Source organism: Thermobia domestica, chromosome 11 (assembly GCF_964235325.1).
Source record: "Thermobia domestica chromosome 11, izTheDome1.hap1.1, whole genome shotgun sequence".
NCBI lineage: Eukaryota > Metazoa > Arthropoda > Insecta > Zygentoma > Lepismatidae > Thermobia > Thermobia domestica.
Genome location: NC_137464.1, coordinates 189,952,412 through 189,968,326, shown reverse-complemented (window position 1 = coordinate 189,968,326; position 15,915 = coordinate 189,952,412). Strand labels below are relative to the sequence as shown.

The 15,915-nt window shown below is 35.5% G+C and overlaps 1 protein-coding gene across 4 annotated transcripts in view; it reads left to right on the top strand.

Annotated features, from left to right (window-relative positions):
- Positions 1-15,915, top strand: part of LOC145664613 (uncharacterized) — a 280,282-nt gene that overhangs the window by 86,588 nt on the left and 177,779 nt on the right. The window lies entirely within an intron of this gene.

Sequence of the window (15,915 nt, the reverse complement as noted above, 5' to 3'; positions counted from 1 at the left end):
AATATAATGTAGGAAAGTAAGATAGATACCTCGAAGCAAAAAAATTCTCTTATACCTAGGTATTGTAAGATACAATTACCATTTCAATAACAAATTAATGTTCTGAGCACGGTTCTCGTATTAGATTCTGGAAAAAAGACTCGGAATGTTTCCAGTTTCACTAGATGGCGTAATGTAGGTAGACAAATGGAGTTCTTGGGTTATAAGCTGGAAACGATTAAACTTTTCAGCTTAAAATGTGTCTAATTTTAGATGTACTACTACACTATGCCTCCAATACATTTTCCGCTGGTAAATTGTTACTTTCAAAAAAAAAAAAAAAAAAAAAAGAAGAAGAAGAGATGAGGAAATACTGTTTCATCAACTTCGTCTCTTTCTGTAAGAATGCAGCTTCTGAAGTTCGTTTTATATTAAAATGTCGTTGACCAGGTGCATTTGTTCCAGCGTTTTAAACTTACTTGGACAGTGAAGCAGCATAGTCGCCATAGTGAACAGATCATTCGAGGTCGGAAAGTCCCAGTTCGGATTTCGTGGTACGTCACGAACGGGTTTATCGTAAGTATTTCCTTCTCTTGGAATGCAAGAATGATGCCTTTAAATACATACGAGCTGACGATCTGCTTTCCAAGTTCCCTTTTAAAGCGTCTTGTTAATTATTTTCAGTGTAAACTGACTTCATCTGTTTCTGAACTTTTCTTTCTTTATATATGTACTAGCTGAACCTGCGTTCTCTACACAGCGCATCATTCGCATATGAGCATAAATCTCCTTCTCATTCCTCACAACATATGTACATGTCCCTTTACAGACACAAGTGAAAGACGTCTTGATTTAAAAAAAAAATCGGCAAGGGGTATCATAAAGGAGAGATTTTTTCGATTATTTTTTCTCAATCTCTCGCACCGTTTGCAAGATTTTAGCCTACTTCCGGTTGGAGTTTCTAATTCATGTATGACCAGTGTTTTCTTTCTTCTTGCATGCAGTATGTAATAAGCAAATACATTACATATACAATTAATTATAATGTCAGTTATATATGGTGTTCATTGGGCAAAACGCTCAAAAAATAAAGATTTATCTTAAGAATCGAGAAATGGTTATCCTTCCTTTCTCACTATTATTTGGCCATGGAACAAACGCCTGAGACATATACAACCCCAATATACAACATCGTGGTGCTGGAATGAATAACGCATAGGATATGATGCTTTATTTTTTTATTTTTTATTTCAACGCTTCCAGTGTACCCTAAAAAATGTAATAAAAAATTATTGCCATTTTTTAAAAATGTTCAATTAGAACTGGACAATCTACGGAAAATTTCCAATCGATCAGTGAAAACGTCATCTTTCTAGAGCCTGTAGTTTCCGAGATCTCATTGTCGAAAGGATTGACCACAAACATATAAACATAGTTTAAAAGAACTCGGAAGCACCTCACATGCACTGATTTTAGAGAAAGCTTATTAAAATACTAAGGCTTTGAACAATAATTTTATAACATGAACTTTATGAAAGATATAGTTAACTAATTTAGACTATTTAAAGTACAAACACTTAAAATGTTTGTCTCTGTTAAACGTGAAATCTCACACAACCGTAAATGAAAGATTTGACAACCAAAGTTATAGATTGGAGCTCAGACGCTTTTAATTGCTATTGTAGCATTTTAATGTCACCTTTGTTTCTTCGGGGTTCTCACGTTTCCTCAAATGTTCTCATTCCACCAGTTCCTTTCATAATCTTATACTTTCATTAATCACTCTTCTTTAGCCAATAGGACTAACCGTTGAACGCATCACTAAGTGATTACTTTTACTACTATTATTATTATTCCTTAGGAATAGCCTTTGATGTTTCATGTAAACATCTCTTGTATGTGGGTAAACTGTACATCTTTTAATTGTCACAACAACATGGTATTTTATTTATTTATTTATTTTTAGGGTCACTTGTAAATGTATTAATAATGAGTAAGTAATTGCGGAGCTATTGTAGAGTACGTATTTGGGGGAGGCAATTTTTTCGCAACAACTTCATTGCTTTTATTGTGTATTTGATCTGCGTCCCTGCGCGTCATTTGTTTACTTTCTTACATGCTTTCATTTCGTGCATTGAAAATGTTCTAAATTTGTTTATGACCTTGCTGCTGCATTTGTTTTGGTATGACACAAATACCCCGATTTCAGAAGTCTTCCTTTATGAGAATAGTCCAGGGAGTGATTATGTAAAGAACAATCAAGAGTTCAGTTTAATTTCTTCTCCATTTATTTGATCAGTGCTGCTCACGAACAGCTACATTTTTGCTGGTGACTAACACTACTGTCCGTGATTTGCCTTCAGGAACGCCCATTCAGCCCATCTGGTTGCTATGAAACTTTGGGTGGATCCTCAAAACACGAATGCTGTTTTATCCCTACCCAAGCAGCCGTTAGATAGAAGGTTAAAGAGTCATTTCAAATAAAATTTAACGCAATGTCTTTTTTTAATTTTTTTTAACAATAACTGCAATACAAAAAATGAATCCCATGATACTCGTTAGTTGAACATTCAACGTTTATACTCTGTAGGCTAAAGGAGATGGACGATAGCCTACCTAGCGAATATTTTGCATCGAAATTCCCACAGATTAACAATTTTAGATATTAAAAAGAGGAAGAGAAATTGGTTGGGACATTGGCTAAAAGGAACTGTATTATGAGAGACGTGCTAGAGAGTATGGTGGCAGGAAAAAGAGGGAGTGGGCAACTACAATTAATGGACGATATCAAAACAAAGAAATCGTACGTGAAGACGAAGAGGTTAGCGGAAGGCCGTGGAACATGAAAGCTTCTCAGCTGTGGTAAGTGACTTGCCAGTAATGGTAGAATACCTGTGATAATTATATCAAACCAAGGACGCTTCGAATCAAAGGTGAACGATCTACTTCTGTGTCACCTTTATATAACTTAGAAAGCACTTAAATAAAGTAGGAAGATTTTGGACATATTTGTTTAGAACTAATAAGTATGTCGTGATCATATCTTGATGTTTTGAACACGACACAGACCTATTTCGTACCTGTAAACATGACTGACGAAAATGTTAATACTGCAAAAATCTTAATATTTATTCTTATCTACATGTATTAGTTAGTTATAATTTGAATATTTCAAAATTAAGTCCGTACTACAGCTTAAAAAAGAAAAAAGTGCTTAAATATTGTCATAGTAATATTATCAGTCTGAGCAAGTTGATTCAAAGGGAAACACTAGTTTTGTTCTTTGCGCAAAACCATTTTATCTTCAAGGTCACTGTATATGTATCAGCAGGTTTATATCCCTATGTATTCAAGTACAGTATAATATGTGTACTTCATGGTGAGGAGGGAAAATAAACGATTAGTCATTATCTAATTCATTTTCTATAATTGGAAGCACACTGACTTTCAGCTACAAATATACACGTACTTGTATTTGTTCAAATATGAAATAGTTCTATTTTTAACAACACTTGGTAGAATTCTACAAATTTTAAAGTGCGATTATTTTCACAATAGATTATACATGCTATTTTCGTTTGATTTTTGTTATTTAAATACAGTGATTTCAGAAGTGCTTACCTTTTTATACACCCTCCATTCCAAAAGAAACCGAACTTTTGAAAACAAATAGTACCACTAGTGCCATCTGTTGTAATATTTTACCGGTAGATGACGTAGTCCCTCATTGACAACTGGTATAAATGTCATGACATTTGGATGCACGGCAACAAAGTTATTGCGTTTCAACTGTCAGTGTGTTGTGTACATCGGTCGGAAAATAAGTTTCAAACAACGAGCTGCAATTGAGTTTTGTGTTAAACTGGGTAAAACTTTTAGTGAAACGCACCAAATGCTACAAAATGCATATGGTGATGAGTGTCTATCCCGTACGCAAGTTTACGAGTGGTTCAGGCGATTCAAATCGGGTAGAGAGACGCTGGATGATGACGAAAGATCAGGCCGTGCTAGAACCGGATTATCGGAAGAAAACATCGAAAAAGTGCGTGAATTCATCAAACATAACAAAAAATCGTCGGTGAAAGTTATTGAAATTGAATTAGGCATTCCTCAAACAACCGCATACCGCATTTTGACCGAAGTTTTGGGCCTTAAGAAGGTTAATTCGCGGTTTGTACCACACAAACTCACCGAAGACCAAAAAGTTGATCGAATTGTGCATTGCAAAGACATCGTTAAAAGTGCTCGGCAGGATCGAAACTTCTTGAAATCGATTGTAACTGGTGACGAGACGTGATGTTTTGAATATGAGCCTGAAACAAAGCGGCAAAGTGCTGAATGGAGAGCGCCGGATGAAGGAACACCCAAAAAAAGTCGCTTGGTGAAGTCAAAAGTTAAGGTGATGCTGATTTGTTTTTACGATTCAAAAGGAATTATCCACAAAGAATTTGTTCAGCCCGGCCAGACAGACACTGGAGAGTTTTACTTGGGCGTCATGAAGCGTTTGCTGGCAAGAATTCGTCGTATTCGGCCCGAATATCGCGAAATCGGCAGTTGGACTCTTTTGGACGATAATGCACCATCACATCGTTCGCGACTTTTTGGTCAAAAATCACATTATTCGGTTGCATCATCCGCTCTATTCACCAGATCTCGCTCCGTGCGATTTTTATCTGTTCCCGAAACTGCATTTGGCGATGAAAGGAAAGTGGCACGCATCGATTGATGTCATTGAGAAGGCGACGACCGCCGTCCTAAAGACCATTCCAATAAAGCATGGGCGTCTCTGGCGGGGGGGGACGGGGGGGACACGTCCCCCCAATATTTTGAAGTACAAAATGGGCTAGGTACTACTATTTAAATCACTTTCTTTGATGTCCCCCCCAAAGTTTACATGCCAGAGACGCCAGTGCAAGAAAGGACATGGAGAAGTCGTTTGGCAACTTGTTGGAGCGTGCAAATATGTGTATCGATGCAGAAGGGGAATACATTGATTAATAAAAGTGATTTGTTCCAAAATGTACATTGCTTTTTTGTTTTTTTAAAACGTTCGGTTTCTTTTGGAATGGAGGGTGTAGGTGTTAGATTTTCAATCACTTCCAAAATAAACTAACGATAATATTTTCGCAAAGCAATTTTCAGACGAGATTTCTACAAGTGCTTGCACCGTAATAAAGCGCATACGGTACTTGTATTACTAATATGCATTTCTTTCTTTCTCTTCTTTTGGAGGGGAGGGGAGGAAGAGGGTGTTATAGTGCATTTGTTTTGGCAGTATTAGAAACGTAAAATTTTGCTTAAACAAGGGAGGTTTAGTTGTTTCGTGATTCATTAAAGGAAACGAAATATCTTAAAACAAAAATAATATTCAGCAAGTGAACAATGGAAACCGAGTATTAAGGCGTATTCATACTTGAGAGGACTCAAAGTACATTTTAGCAACAAAAATTCCTATTTTTCTAGTGAAGGTTCTAATTGTAAAAGAAGTAGTTTTAATAACTACAAAGTTGCTTATATTTCGTGTATGATGTCAAAAATCGATTGAGCTTTTGCTTCATATTCTCTGCATAACGACACAACTGTACATAGTGGCTTGGAATATTGCCAGAGAGTTGCTGCTGAGTTTGTTTTTAAGAGTGGCTGGAGAGAAAGATATCTCATATTTTGGATGCAGAAGAAATCTATGCTGGGAAACCAACCTCTCAAGTGGTTAGACTGTTTTACATATTTTTTTAGTTCTTTCTTTTAAAAGACTTCTGGAGAACGTAGATACAGCTATTCTTGATAATGATGCACCATTTATTAGCAAGAAATCCGGAAGTAATGATAGCCTTAATTTAGAAATAAAATTTAAAGCGAAACTTAATTTTATTTTTAAGGTTTATTTTTATCAGTTCCGCTTTCTTATTATTTAATAGTATAACTATGACTAATTCCATGTTGTCTTTTTATGGGAAACGTGCTTTCAGGAATTAACATATTGCCTAGAAAAAGAAATAGATTGTGTACACTACCGTCAGGGATTTCCGATATGAATAAGGAAAATCCTGGAAAATATCACTGAAAGTATCCAATCTGAATAGTAATAGAATTACCGTTTTAAGTATAAATTTAATTTTTGCATGGACAAGTTGAAAAACAATAATCAATATAAAAGAAGAACCGTAACCATATTTAAATTTGAACATTAATATTTGTCCATTTGTATAGTAATACGAGGGTCTTCCAGAAGGTAAAGACGTTTAGTTATACAAAACGAAAAATACAGTATTTATTAGAAAAATCAATTCTGTTGTATACCTGAAGCTTCCTTCTCTTTATAATCACCACTTTCATTTGAACATTTGTCGTTTCTGTGCATGAGCTTCAGAATTCCCGTGTTATACTCTTCTGTCGCCAGTTCATTTAACCAGGTGGGTGTATGCATTCTCCAACTCTTCATTACTTCCAAAATGTTTACCGCCCAGAATCTCTTTCTGCTTAGAGAAATCGGGAATCTTTCAGCGTAGGGATTTCCGTCTTTCCCCCCAAAATAATCAGTTATAGCGAGAACTGGTTTCCATGGCAGTCCATAGAAGTCTTCTCCAGGACAAGGTGACAAAAAGGAGCACTGACATGTAAGGCTCTTCTCTGAGTCCCCCTCCCCCTCTCATTAAAAAGTAGTGGGGCTGGCAATTTACAGACAATGAAGAACCAAAAATGTAAAATTTGAACCAGGTAGTATCAACAAAATGCTATTAAGTAAACTGTTCCTAAACCTTTTCTTATAGACCAGAAGGTTTGATGTGAAGTTTTGACATAATTGTTAGGGCACCTAAGTTCATATACTATACGAAAGGTCTTGGAAATAATTAGTACCGTAGTTCATGTAATAACATTGTAGAAATACTATCTGGTTCACTTTCTACATTTTTGATGTTCTTCGGTATATTAACTTACAAAATTTAAGAAGCAAGCTTAGCAAAGAGGCTTAAGTTCCCAACTTTATCTATTCATTCCCTTTTGTAAACCCTATAGACATTTTGTCCACGTTTGTCTAGTAATTACGAGTCATAGATGCATATGATTACGGATTCGATTTCAAATGGTGAAACACTGAATAATGTAAGCTTGATTTTCTGTTACAAAGTTTGATACCTGTTTCTCCTGCATTTCCACATTCAACGGTTGGTTGGGGTTCAGTTCCCTTTTCGAGACAATATATGAGACGTGGATTTACAGTTTAAGGTGGAATCTGAACCATTGTAATGCGTTCAAATTTTAAGTCTCTCCCATCGGGAATTGAACCCGGAACCTCGAACACCAAAGTCGCGCGTTCTAGCCACTAGATAGCGGGAGTGGGTTACAATTAAAGGAAAATAACTGCACAATCATCTTCGCTTTTTCGACTTGGAGTGATCGTAAGTCTCGGTGAAAGAAAGCGCGGCTACTTTGTGTACTCGTTAGAAACCGATCTTTTGTCCAGGGATCTTTGTAATACGGTAGACACGTCTTAACCTTTTTTAACGGTGACTAGAGCTGACACGTTCGTCGCAAGTGGTACAGCGAGAATAGATGCTGATAAGGGTTGCTCCGACGATTTTAAAAAGAGAATATTTTTATTCCAGTAACTTGCGTACACCTCGTGCCTTTCTCGAGGATGTTGAGAAACAATTGTTTCTAACTTTTTGTTTGATTGTCTGCGATGCTTCTTTACTGAAGTTTAAGGTACATGGTGCCTCGTACTTCGAACAGGCCAAAGTGACTCAGGTGCGATGCGAAGGTGGTGTAATCAACACCGCGCTTTTGCTACCTTTATTTTGGGTTTTCCAGGTATCCATTTTACAAAGGTTGGTTAAGCCACTGAGGGCAGAAGAGGAAATAGATTCCACTCCCACCTGGGACCGAACCCGGACAGTCTGAATGATGGTTAGACGTCTTACTACCGCGACAGTTTCTATTCAGATTCTCTTCATTTATCCACAGAAATTTAAAAACGTAATGTCTCCAGAGGCCAAACGTCTCAGATTTACCTACTGAATCATCGAATGTCGAGAAAGTTTGCTTCGGTCTACTCATAGTACGAGGAAGTCTGCATTGTATAAATCGTTCGTTCCCAGTAATAACTCAAATTATTATTATGGGACATTTAACTTTTAAAAACTAGTGTTCTTTTTATATTTTGTAGTAGAAGTTGGTCTTGATGTAGGGCCTATCTTTTTATATATTTATCTCGGGAACCAAAGGCCTACGCAGGAAAGTATTTCACACTAACTGTAAGCACCCACCGTTGTCGTGTCTTAACTTAGAACCTGGATAGAAAAAGAGGAAGAAAATGTGATTAGCTGATTATAAAGAATTTCTCGACAACCATTTTATTGCCCGGGTATAGGGGCTATATCCTCTGTTGGTATGTAAGTCGCCATAACAGTGGGTTGCATATATCCAAAGTGTTTATAGAAGTAACCAGATAAGAAATGTGCATAACGTTTGACCTCGCCCCCCATTTTTCGAGCCGAAAATCGAGACAATGGCTTTATATGCTTTTAGATCTGATGAATATCTGTCTGATACCGAATTTGGTGGCTTTTTTTTTTTTTAACTACGAGAAACTGATATATAATTTTATTATTAAAGATGCATACTGAGCAAGCCAAAGTCTACATTCATACTAACTGTAGTCAAGATCGAGTGTGTTCGGTAGATTGCATAGTGTCCTCTAAAAAATAGATTGATGAAAATATATACTTCAAATTATAACTGATGAGAGGGTACTGTTTTAGTTTCTTAAACATTAGGTGGTAACTACACATAGGCTGAGTACGAGCTAGTAATCATGATCAAAAGTGTTCCACTGGTATTCTTTAGTTTGGTATGTGAAACAAAACAGAGAACCTTTCAGTTGTAATGATCTGTATTGACATCCAAGTAACGATCTCACGAATGGTAGGCATGAGTAGGATGCGAACACGACTTCCTTTTAACTAGGCGTTAATTCTGAAAACTTATTTCATGTTATAAATAGCTTCTTTTCGTCGTTTTCTTTCTCATTTAACTTTGGCACGAACAAGGAATTTGATCGGTTCGTTTGTAAGAATTTGCATAAATTATTATGCTATAAATGTGAATTTACGTGCAGTATGTATATGTACTATGTATTGAGAGAAATTAGTGCTATATGTTAAACGTAAAATGCACAGTTTCTAGAGAAATTGTGTCGTACTTTCAGGTCAAGCAAGGAACAACATAGTAGGAAGTTGTGTTTTAAATGTTTAATTTATTGCAAACAAATCTTACTTTGCACGTAGACGTAGTCAACAAACCTTATAAATATTCACGTTAAAACAAAACCAATACAATACCGGTAATATTACGACAGTTATATATATATATATGTTTGTGCAAACTTATGGTATGATCACGTTTGAAAATAATAATATAGCTAATTTATGTAAGAACGTATTTCTAGAATATTGTTGGATCACTTTAAAAATGTCTTCGATGTCTATAAATATGTTGTTGTAGCAATATAATTTGATAACGAATTCGTCCGGTATTTTTTATAATGTTAGTATGAATACAATCGGCAAATTTCATGTCAAAGGAGCAGTAAATAAGAACAATTAAACGAAAATAAAAGTTTCTTGTCCATTTAGCAACATTTTCTTCTACTGATTCTAATTTTCGTTTTTATAATTCTTTTCTTATGAAATTTACCACAAATATACATTTTCCGATTATACACATAGTATCTGTATTAAAAGTACCCTGCAAAATCATTATCAAATAATATTCTTACAAGAAGACAGTTATAGATATGCGACAATCATTTTGGACATGAGTGTACCCTTCAGTTTTTCTTTCATGTGTAATTATTATTATTATTATTATTATTATTATTATTATTATTATTATTATTATTATTATTATTTCTAATAAAGAAAGGTCAGAAAGAGATAGAGCGTTTAGTTTCGTTTGAACGAAGTAAAAACTTATTAAACACGAATATGTGCTTGCTAATTTGGTGGTAAAAACTATTGCATTTGTCTTGTAAATGACAGATATCTTTTTAAGGACCAGTTTGCGCGAAATTTGTGAAACCTTGCTTAAGTTATGCTAAAGCTACATCTTAACGTGCAGAAGAACAACAGAATAGATACATGACAGACAGCTAAAGGTGTCTATTTGTATAGAGTTAGTAAAGAAAAAATTTCACCAAGGATAAATACAGCATCGTGCTTTTGAAATGAATTGCAAAAATATTGTGTTTTAGCGCGGAATTGAAAGAACAGCGGTCTTTTCTGTTTTGTATTGCACGCTGGCAGAAATTTCGGGATGTGCCTCTGATGGAGGAAAATACAAGTGAAGAAGGCGTTTTGTGTAATGAAGTCCTTCAGGACAAATTATGTAATTGTGATACAAGTAGACCTTCTGTTTTCAGCCGTTCTTCGAAAGGACCCACTGATATCCTGAGCGTCTACCAATGGTAGGCTGCAAGTTTTGGGGAAAAAGAAGAGAAACGATAGGCCTTGTGTATTCAGAGGTTATTGATCGCGTTGAGGATCGTATCGATATTTCCTTCATGCCTCAAGGTGCCCACATTAAGGGAATGTGATCATAAAATGAAACTTTGGGGAAGCTTATTTTCACTCTGATTTACTACCTTTATCTATCCCAATTCCTTGGTGAAATGAAATCTTTGTTTTACGTTTTATGCCGGCTAGGCTAAAGGAGACGTGAAGATGAGAAATGAATAAAATGGTGGAATGAATAAAGTGGGAGAAAACGGGAGAACCCCGAGAAAATCCACCACAAAGTCCACTTGGCTCGAGCTTGGATCGAATCAGGGACCCCGCACTCCAGAGGTGAACGCTCTACCACTGAGCCACCGCGGCCCCTCCCAATTCATTGTTGTAGTATACAAGCTGTAAACCAATTTTTCTCCTCCATAACATTTTTAAAAGAGAAAGTAAATAGTATATAAACAAAACTTCATTGTAATTGTGTGTCATCTGTCATGTTTTACTTATTAAAGCAATATTATTGTCACTGCAGAGCTAACCCTTTCTGACCGTATGATTCCAATTGGAATCACAAACTTTCTTAGCTTACATAGCGCATATATCGTCCCGAATGATTCCAAGTTGTCTCGTACGTCGTACTTTTCGCTTTTCCCAACGGGTGGGAGCTGTGTACGGTTTCGCCAATATCGCTAGTTCACGCGCACTTAACATATAATCCATTGAAGTAAAAAATGTCTTCATTTCCAAAACAAAATTCAGGTCAGAAAGGGCTAAAACATCGTTTAATCATTTTCTAAAGCTGTATCTTTTAGTAACCAAAGTTACATGATTAACTGTAAGAGGAGGTACTATGCAATTAACAGCTTCTTTCATACACACTAATCAGCTTCTTTCAATACCAATTTTGCCTTGACTAGAATTGGAAAAGAATCTGATTGATATTATAATAATAGATTTTTTAGATTCTATATTATTATTATTATTAGCGTTTAACAGGAAATAAGGTCCAATGATGAGATATATACCAATCGATAGGTATTGACCTAACAATATGAGATGCGTGAACGTAAAATCTCATGCGTAGTTTTCGAGAAAGTGTAGAATAATTAATTTGTAAAACTAAAAATGCTGTACGAGAACCATGCTACTTCTTGGGGTGAATCTCCCTCATTAAACTCTTCACTATGACACCAGCAAGATGAGAGTACAGGGTGTTGCAGAAATTTGGCACAGTATTTTGGGAATAGATTCCTTACATCAAAATAAGAAAAAAAAATCATATGGACCTGTGGTCGGAAGTGCATAGTTTCGTATTTATAGGGTGCCAAAAACGTGAAAAAATGAACTTGAAAGTTGAAAGGTCCATAGTTCCACTACTATAGGACCGTAGTCGAGTCAAGGTATCACTGAGGAACTGTTATGTGAACTATCCAAATATCCATCTTTTAGAACTTTCGGTGCTTGCACAATAATTTTTAGGGAGGGGAGTACTTGATCACTCTCCAACTGCCTCTCCAAAAATTGGTATGCAAGTACTGGATGATTCTTAAACATGGATTCTTATTTTTTTTTCATCCCTTGTATTACATCAATATATCATATTACCTAGATTCAATGTAGAAAACAACCAAAAAAAAAAAAACTATTTAAGGAATGTTATTAGTGCAGACTTATTTATGAGGTGGCATTTGGTTATTTCTAGTTTATAGGACAATGAAAACTAATGGCTTACTCATTTATTGAATGCATGATTATCTCATTTGGTTAATGTGAGCAGCTTACATTGCTTGGGACCCTGTTCTGAAACCTAACAAATACGAAACATACGATGCTTATGGTACACAACGCGTGGTACGAGTACTGTTACTGTCTTTAGTTGGATAAGTTCTAGAGTTTTGAGACTGCTTACACTATATGAATCCCTCAATATTATTGGACCATAGGTTATCTTTTCTCAGTTTTGTGTAACTGCTTCTAAGAAACATCATTCCACACCTCAGCTCTTGATGATAAATTCTGTAAATTAAATTATTACTTTAAGAGAATGAGTAGTTGGATCAGATTGATCGTAACAGAAAAAGTGACATTGAAATTGCAAAATTTTACGTCATAAATTAAATTTGAGTAATCACAGTCGGTTACGGTTAAACACATTTCTTTGTAAATATTTTCACACAATTAAGTCACACACAAGTATTTCTCACACGAACAATTAGGTAACATCCAATTGTGAAAATTTTCCACTGCTTTTCTATATTGTTCCTCTGTAATAAATATATAATGTCTTCTAGCTTTGTTGCTTTTTTTTGAGAAAGAAGCACTAAGATGTTTGGAGATACGTACAGTAAATTGTAATCAGTGAACAAATGTATTTTTTGTATGCACACACACGTCCAAAATTATTGTCGCATGTCTATAAATATGTTGTTGTAGGAATATAATTTGATAACGAATTCGCCTGGTATTTGTTATAATGTTAGTATGTGTATAATCGGCAAAGATAAGTATGTCAAATTTCATGTCAAAGGAGCAGTAAATAAGAACAATAAAACAAAAATAAAGTTTCTTGTCCATTTAGCAACATTTTCTTTTACTCATTCTAATTTTCGTTTTTATTAATTCTTTTCCTATGAAATTTACCACAAAACCATCTCGAAATCCACCTTTTGAATTCACTTTCATTTTCTTAAATGAAAACTGTATGTTGATACCTTGGGTTCTCATCCGAAATTTTCTCAGAAATTCAGTGCTGTGCATGTTTTTGCTTTATCACATACCATAACGAAGTTATGATTGCTTTATTTTATTTTATTTTATTTTATTTTGTTTTCAGAGCGTTAGTCACTTATCACACATTTCTTACGATTAAAGGATATGTTCGAGGTGTTCATTTCGTTGAATTATCAGTTTTTTTTTCCCTTTTTCCCCATTCATCCAAACCCTTACTTAATGTGCTTTCAGCTATGCTTGCACACGTGTTTTTTGTTTGTTATGCGTTCCTTTAGGTGGTCAATATCCCGAATTTTCACTGAATACATAATGGACTAGAGATGTTCCAAATCGGTTGGAGTGAGGTCAGTGGAACATGGTGGCCACTTCACAGCACCATGTCTACCGATCAGTAAGTTGGGAAATTACACATCCAAATGTTCAAGGAAAACAATTTTCATAATGCGGAGTGGCACCATCGTGTTAGTAGAAGACAGGGAATATCCTGTCCTATCTTGAGGTAAGAGAGATGGCAAGGACAGGGAGTATCCTGTCCTATCTTCTTCTTGCATTCGACGATACTTGATTGCTGTTAAGGTACCATTGATAAACAATGGACCCACAACATGGGTCACTCACACATCATACATGCCAACAGATGCTTCACACCAATGGGGTTTGCTATCCTAACAGTAGCGAACATTCTGTTTGTTCACCTCACCAAAAATGTAAAAGTTGGCTTCATCTGTGAATAAGGCGTCGTAGGCGAAAGTTTTTTCCTTGCTATTTGCTTGTTGCCCATTCCGCGAGTTCCAAACGCCGATCGGGGTCATCCGGGGTTATCCTCAAACAGGTGCTGATGCACTTGTAGTTTGAAGGAACAGGGGCAAAACACGCATGTTGAATGTGCGACTAGCACTACTTTCCTGGGACAAACGAAGAGTGCTTTGATTCGAACTTGTGCTAAATGCTGCCAACACTGCTATTGAGGTTTCGTCTCTTGCCGTGCATGACCTGGCTGGTTTGGTTTGTTGGCCACGGACCGTGTTTCTTTGAATTTCTCGATCAACTTGCTTACTGTTGTATAGCTAATAGGCGCCTATCTAGGTAACAATTGTTCAAATCAGTAGCAAGACCCTTGTGCTTCGCCCTCCTGATATTAAAATGATTTCAGTGCGTTTTGCCTTTGTCACAGCCATCATGTCTTAGTCACCTGAAACGATGCCAATAAACAAAAGACAGTCATAACTTCATTAAGGCAAGTAATAAAGCAAAAACAAACAGCATCGAATTCCTGTGGAAATTTCAGATGAGAACAAGGTATCACAATACGGTTTCCATATAAAAAAAATGAAAATGAATTAATATTGGCGGATTTCAAGATGGCAACTATCGATATCACATGCCCAACAAATTTTTCTCCACCTGTACTACTAACCTATACTTTTGCAATGTTTTTAAAATCCTGTCTTTTATGTAAATGTTTTCACAATTTTGAACCACTTTGTATGGCGACTACTATTGATACACACCATAATTGAATTAGTTATTGTTCCAAGAGGAGATATATGCTCCTTTAAGACAAACAGCAAAGGATATAGCTATTATGGAATAAGAGCTTGATTTATCATGAACAACATTATTATTATGATTATTATTATTATTATTATTATTATTATTAATAATAATAATAATAATAATAATAATAATAATAATAATAATAATAATAATAATAATATTTCATTGTATGTCTCGGGTCTATGAAGTTGGTTAATATTGTTTTTAAAGTTTTTATTTCCCCCCTATTAATTCATACTAGTTGTATCCACTCCTGTTTCCTCTTAAACGTAATGAAATATATTTCCTTTAACCATGACTGATTCTGTTACTGCCCATGGCACCGCTTGTGCGTGAAGTTGCTGGTTCGATCTCAGCTCGCACAAACTGGGCTTTGAGGTGAACATACATCATGTGGGTGGTTTTTCTTGAGGTTCGTGCACTTCATACACTTTGTTCATTCTATTTCGTTTATTATTATCACCATCTCCTTTAGCCTCTGAGCATAATTACAGGGTGTGTAAGAAAAAACTTCTAATGAGATTCAATATGAAGAAAACCGGTAATGATCTGAATACTTCGTGTATATACAATATAGTATATATGTTTTTTTTTTTCATAGAAATACGAATCAGAATACGAGACCAAGAGACCACTTGCATTGAATTACCTAGTGTCATTGTTCTGAGTTATCTATTCTGTTTTTAAAATTATTTTCCGATCTTTGTTATTTCCCCCAAAACCAACGGGACCTGATTATCCTAACCAGTGTTTCTTCCAGACATGTTTTTTGGGAGGCACTGCCCTCCCGGAACTCTGAGTGTGCCCCCCCTGGAGGAGATCAAAATAATACGTCTATAATATAATAATAAGTAGAATAGTACCCCCTGGAATACTAAGTGTGCCGCCCGGAACATTTTTTCTGAAAGAACGACTGACCCTAACCTGAAAAACCCTAATTGTGCAATCAAAAACAACACGAAAAGAGTGAGAAAGAAACGATCCATCCTAAAGAAGTCATAGAGGGGAAAACAAGAAGTTAATTTTAAATAAAGTCAATTTTTAAAATATTGTTAGTGAAACGTATTGAATAGAAAAATAAGTTTTCATTCTTATGTATAAAATATTTTAATTTCTGCAATGGTGACACACTGATTCAATGGTACAG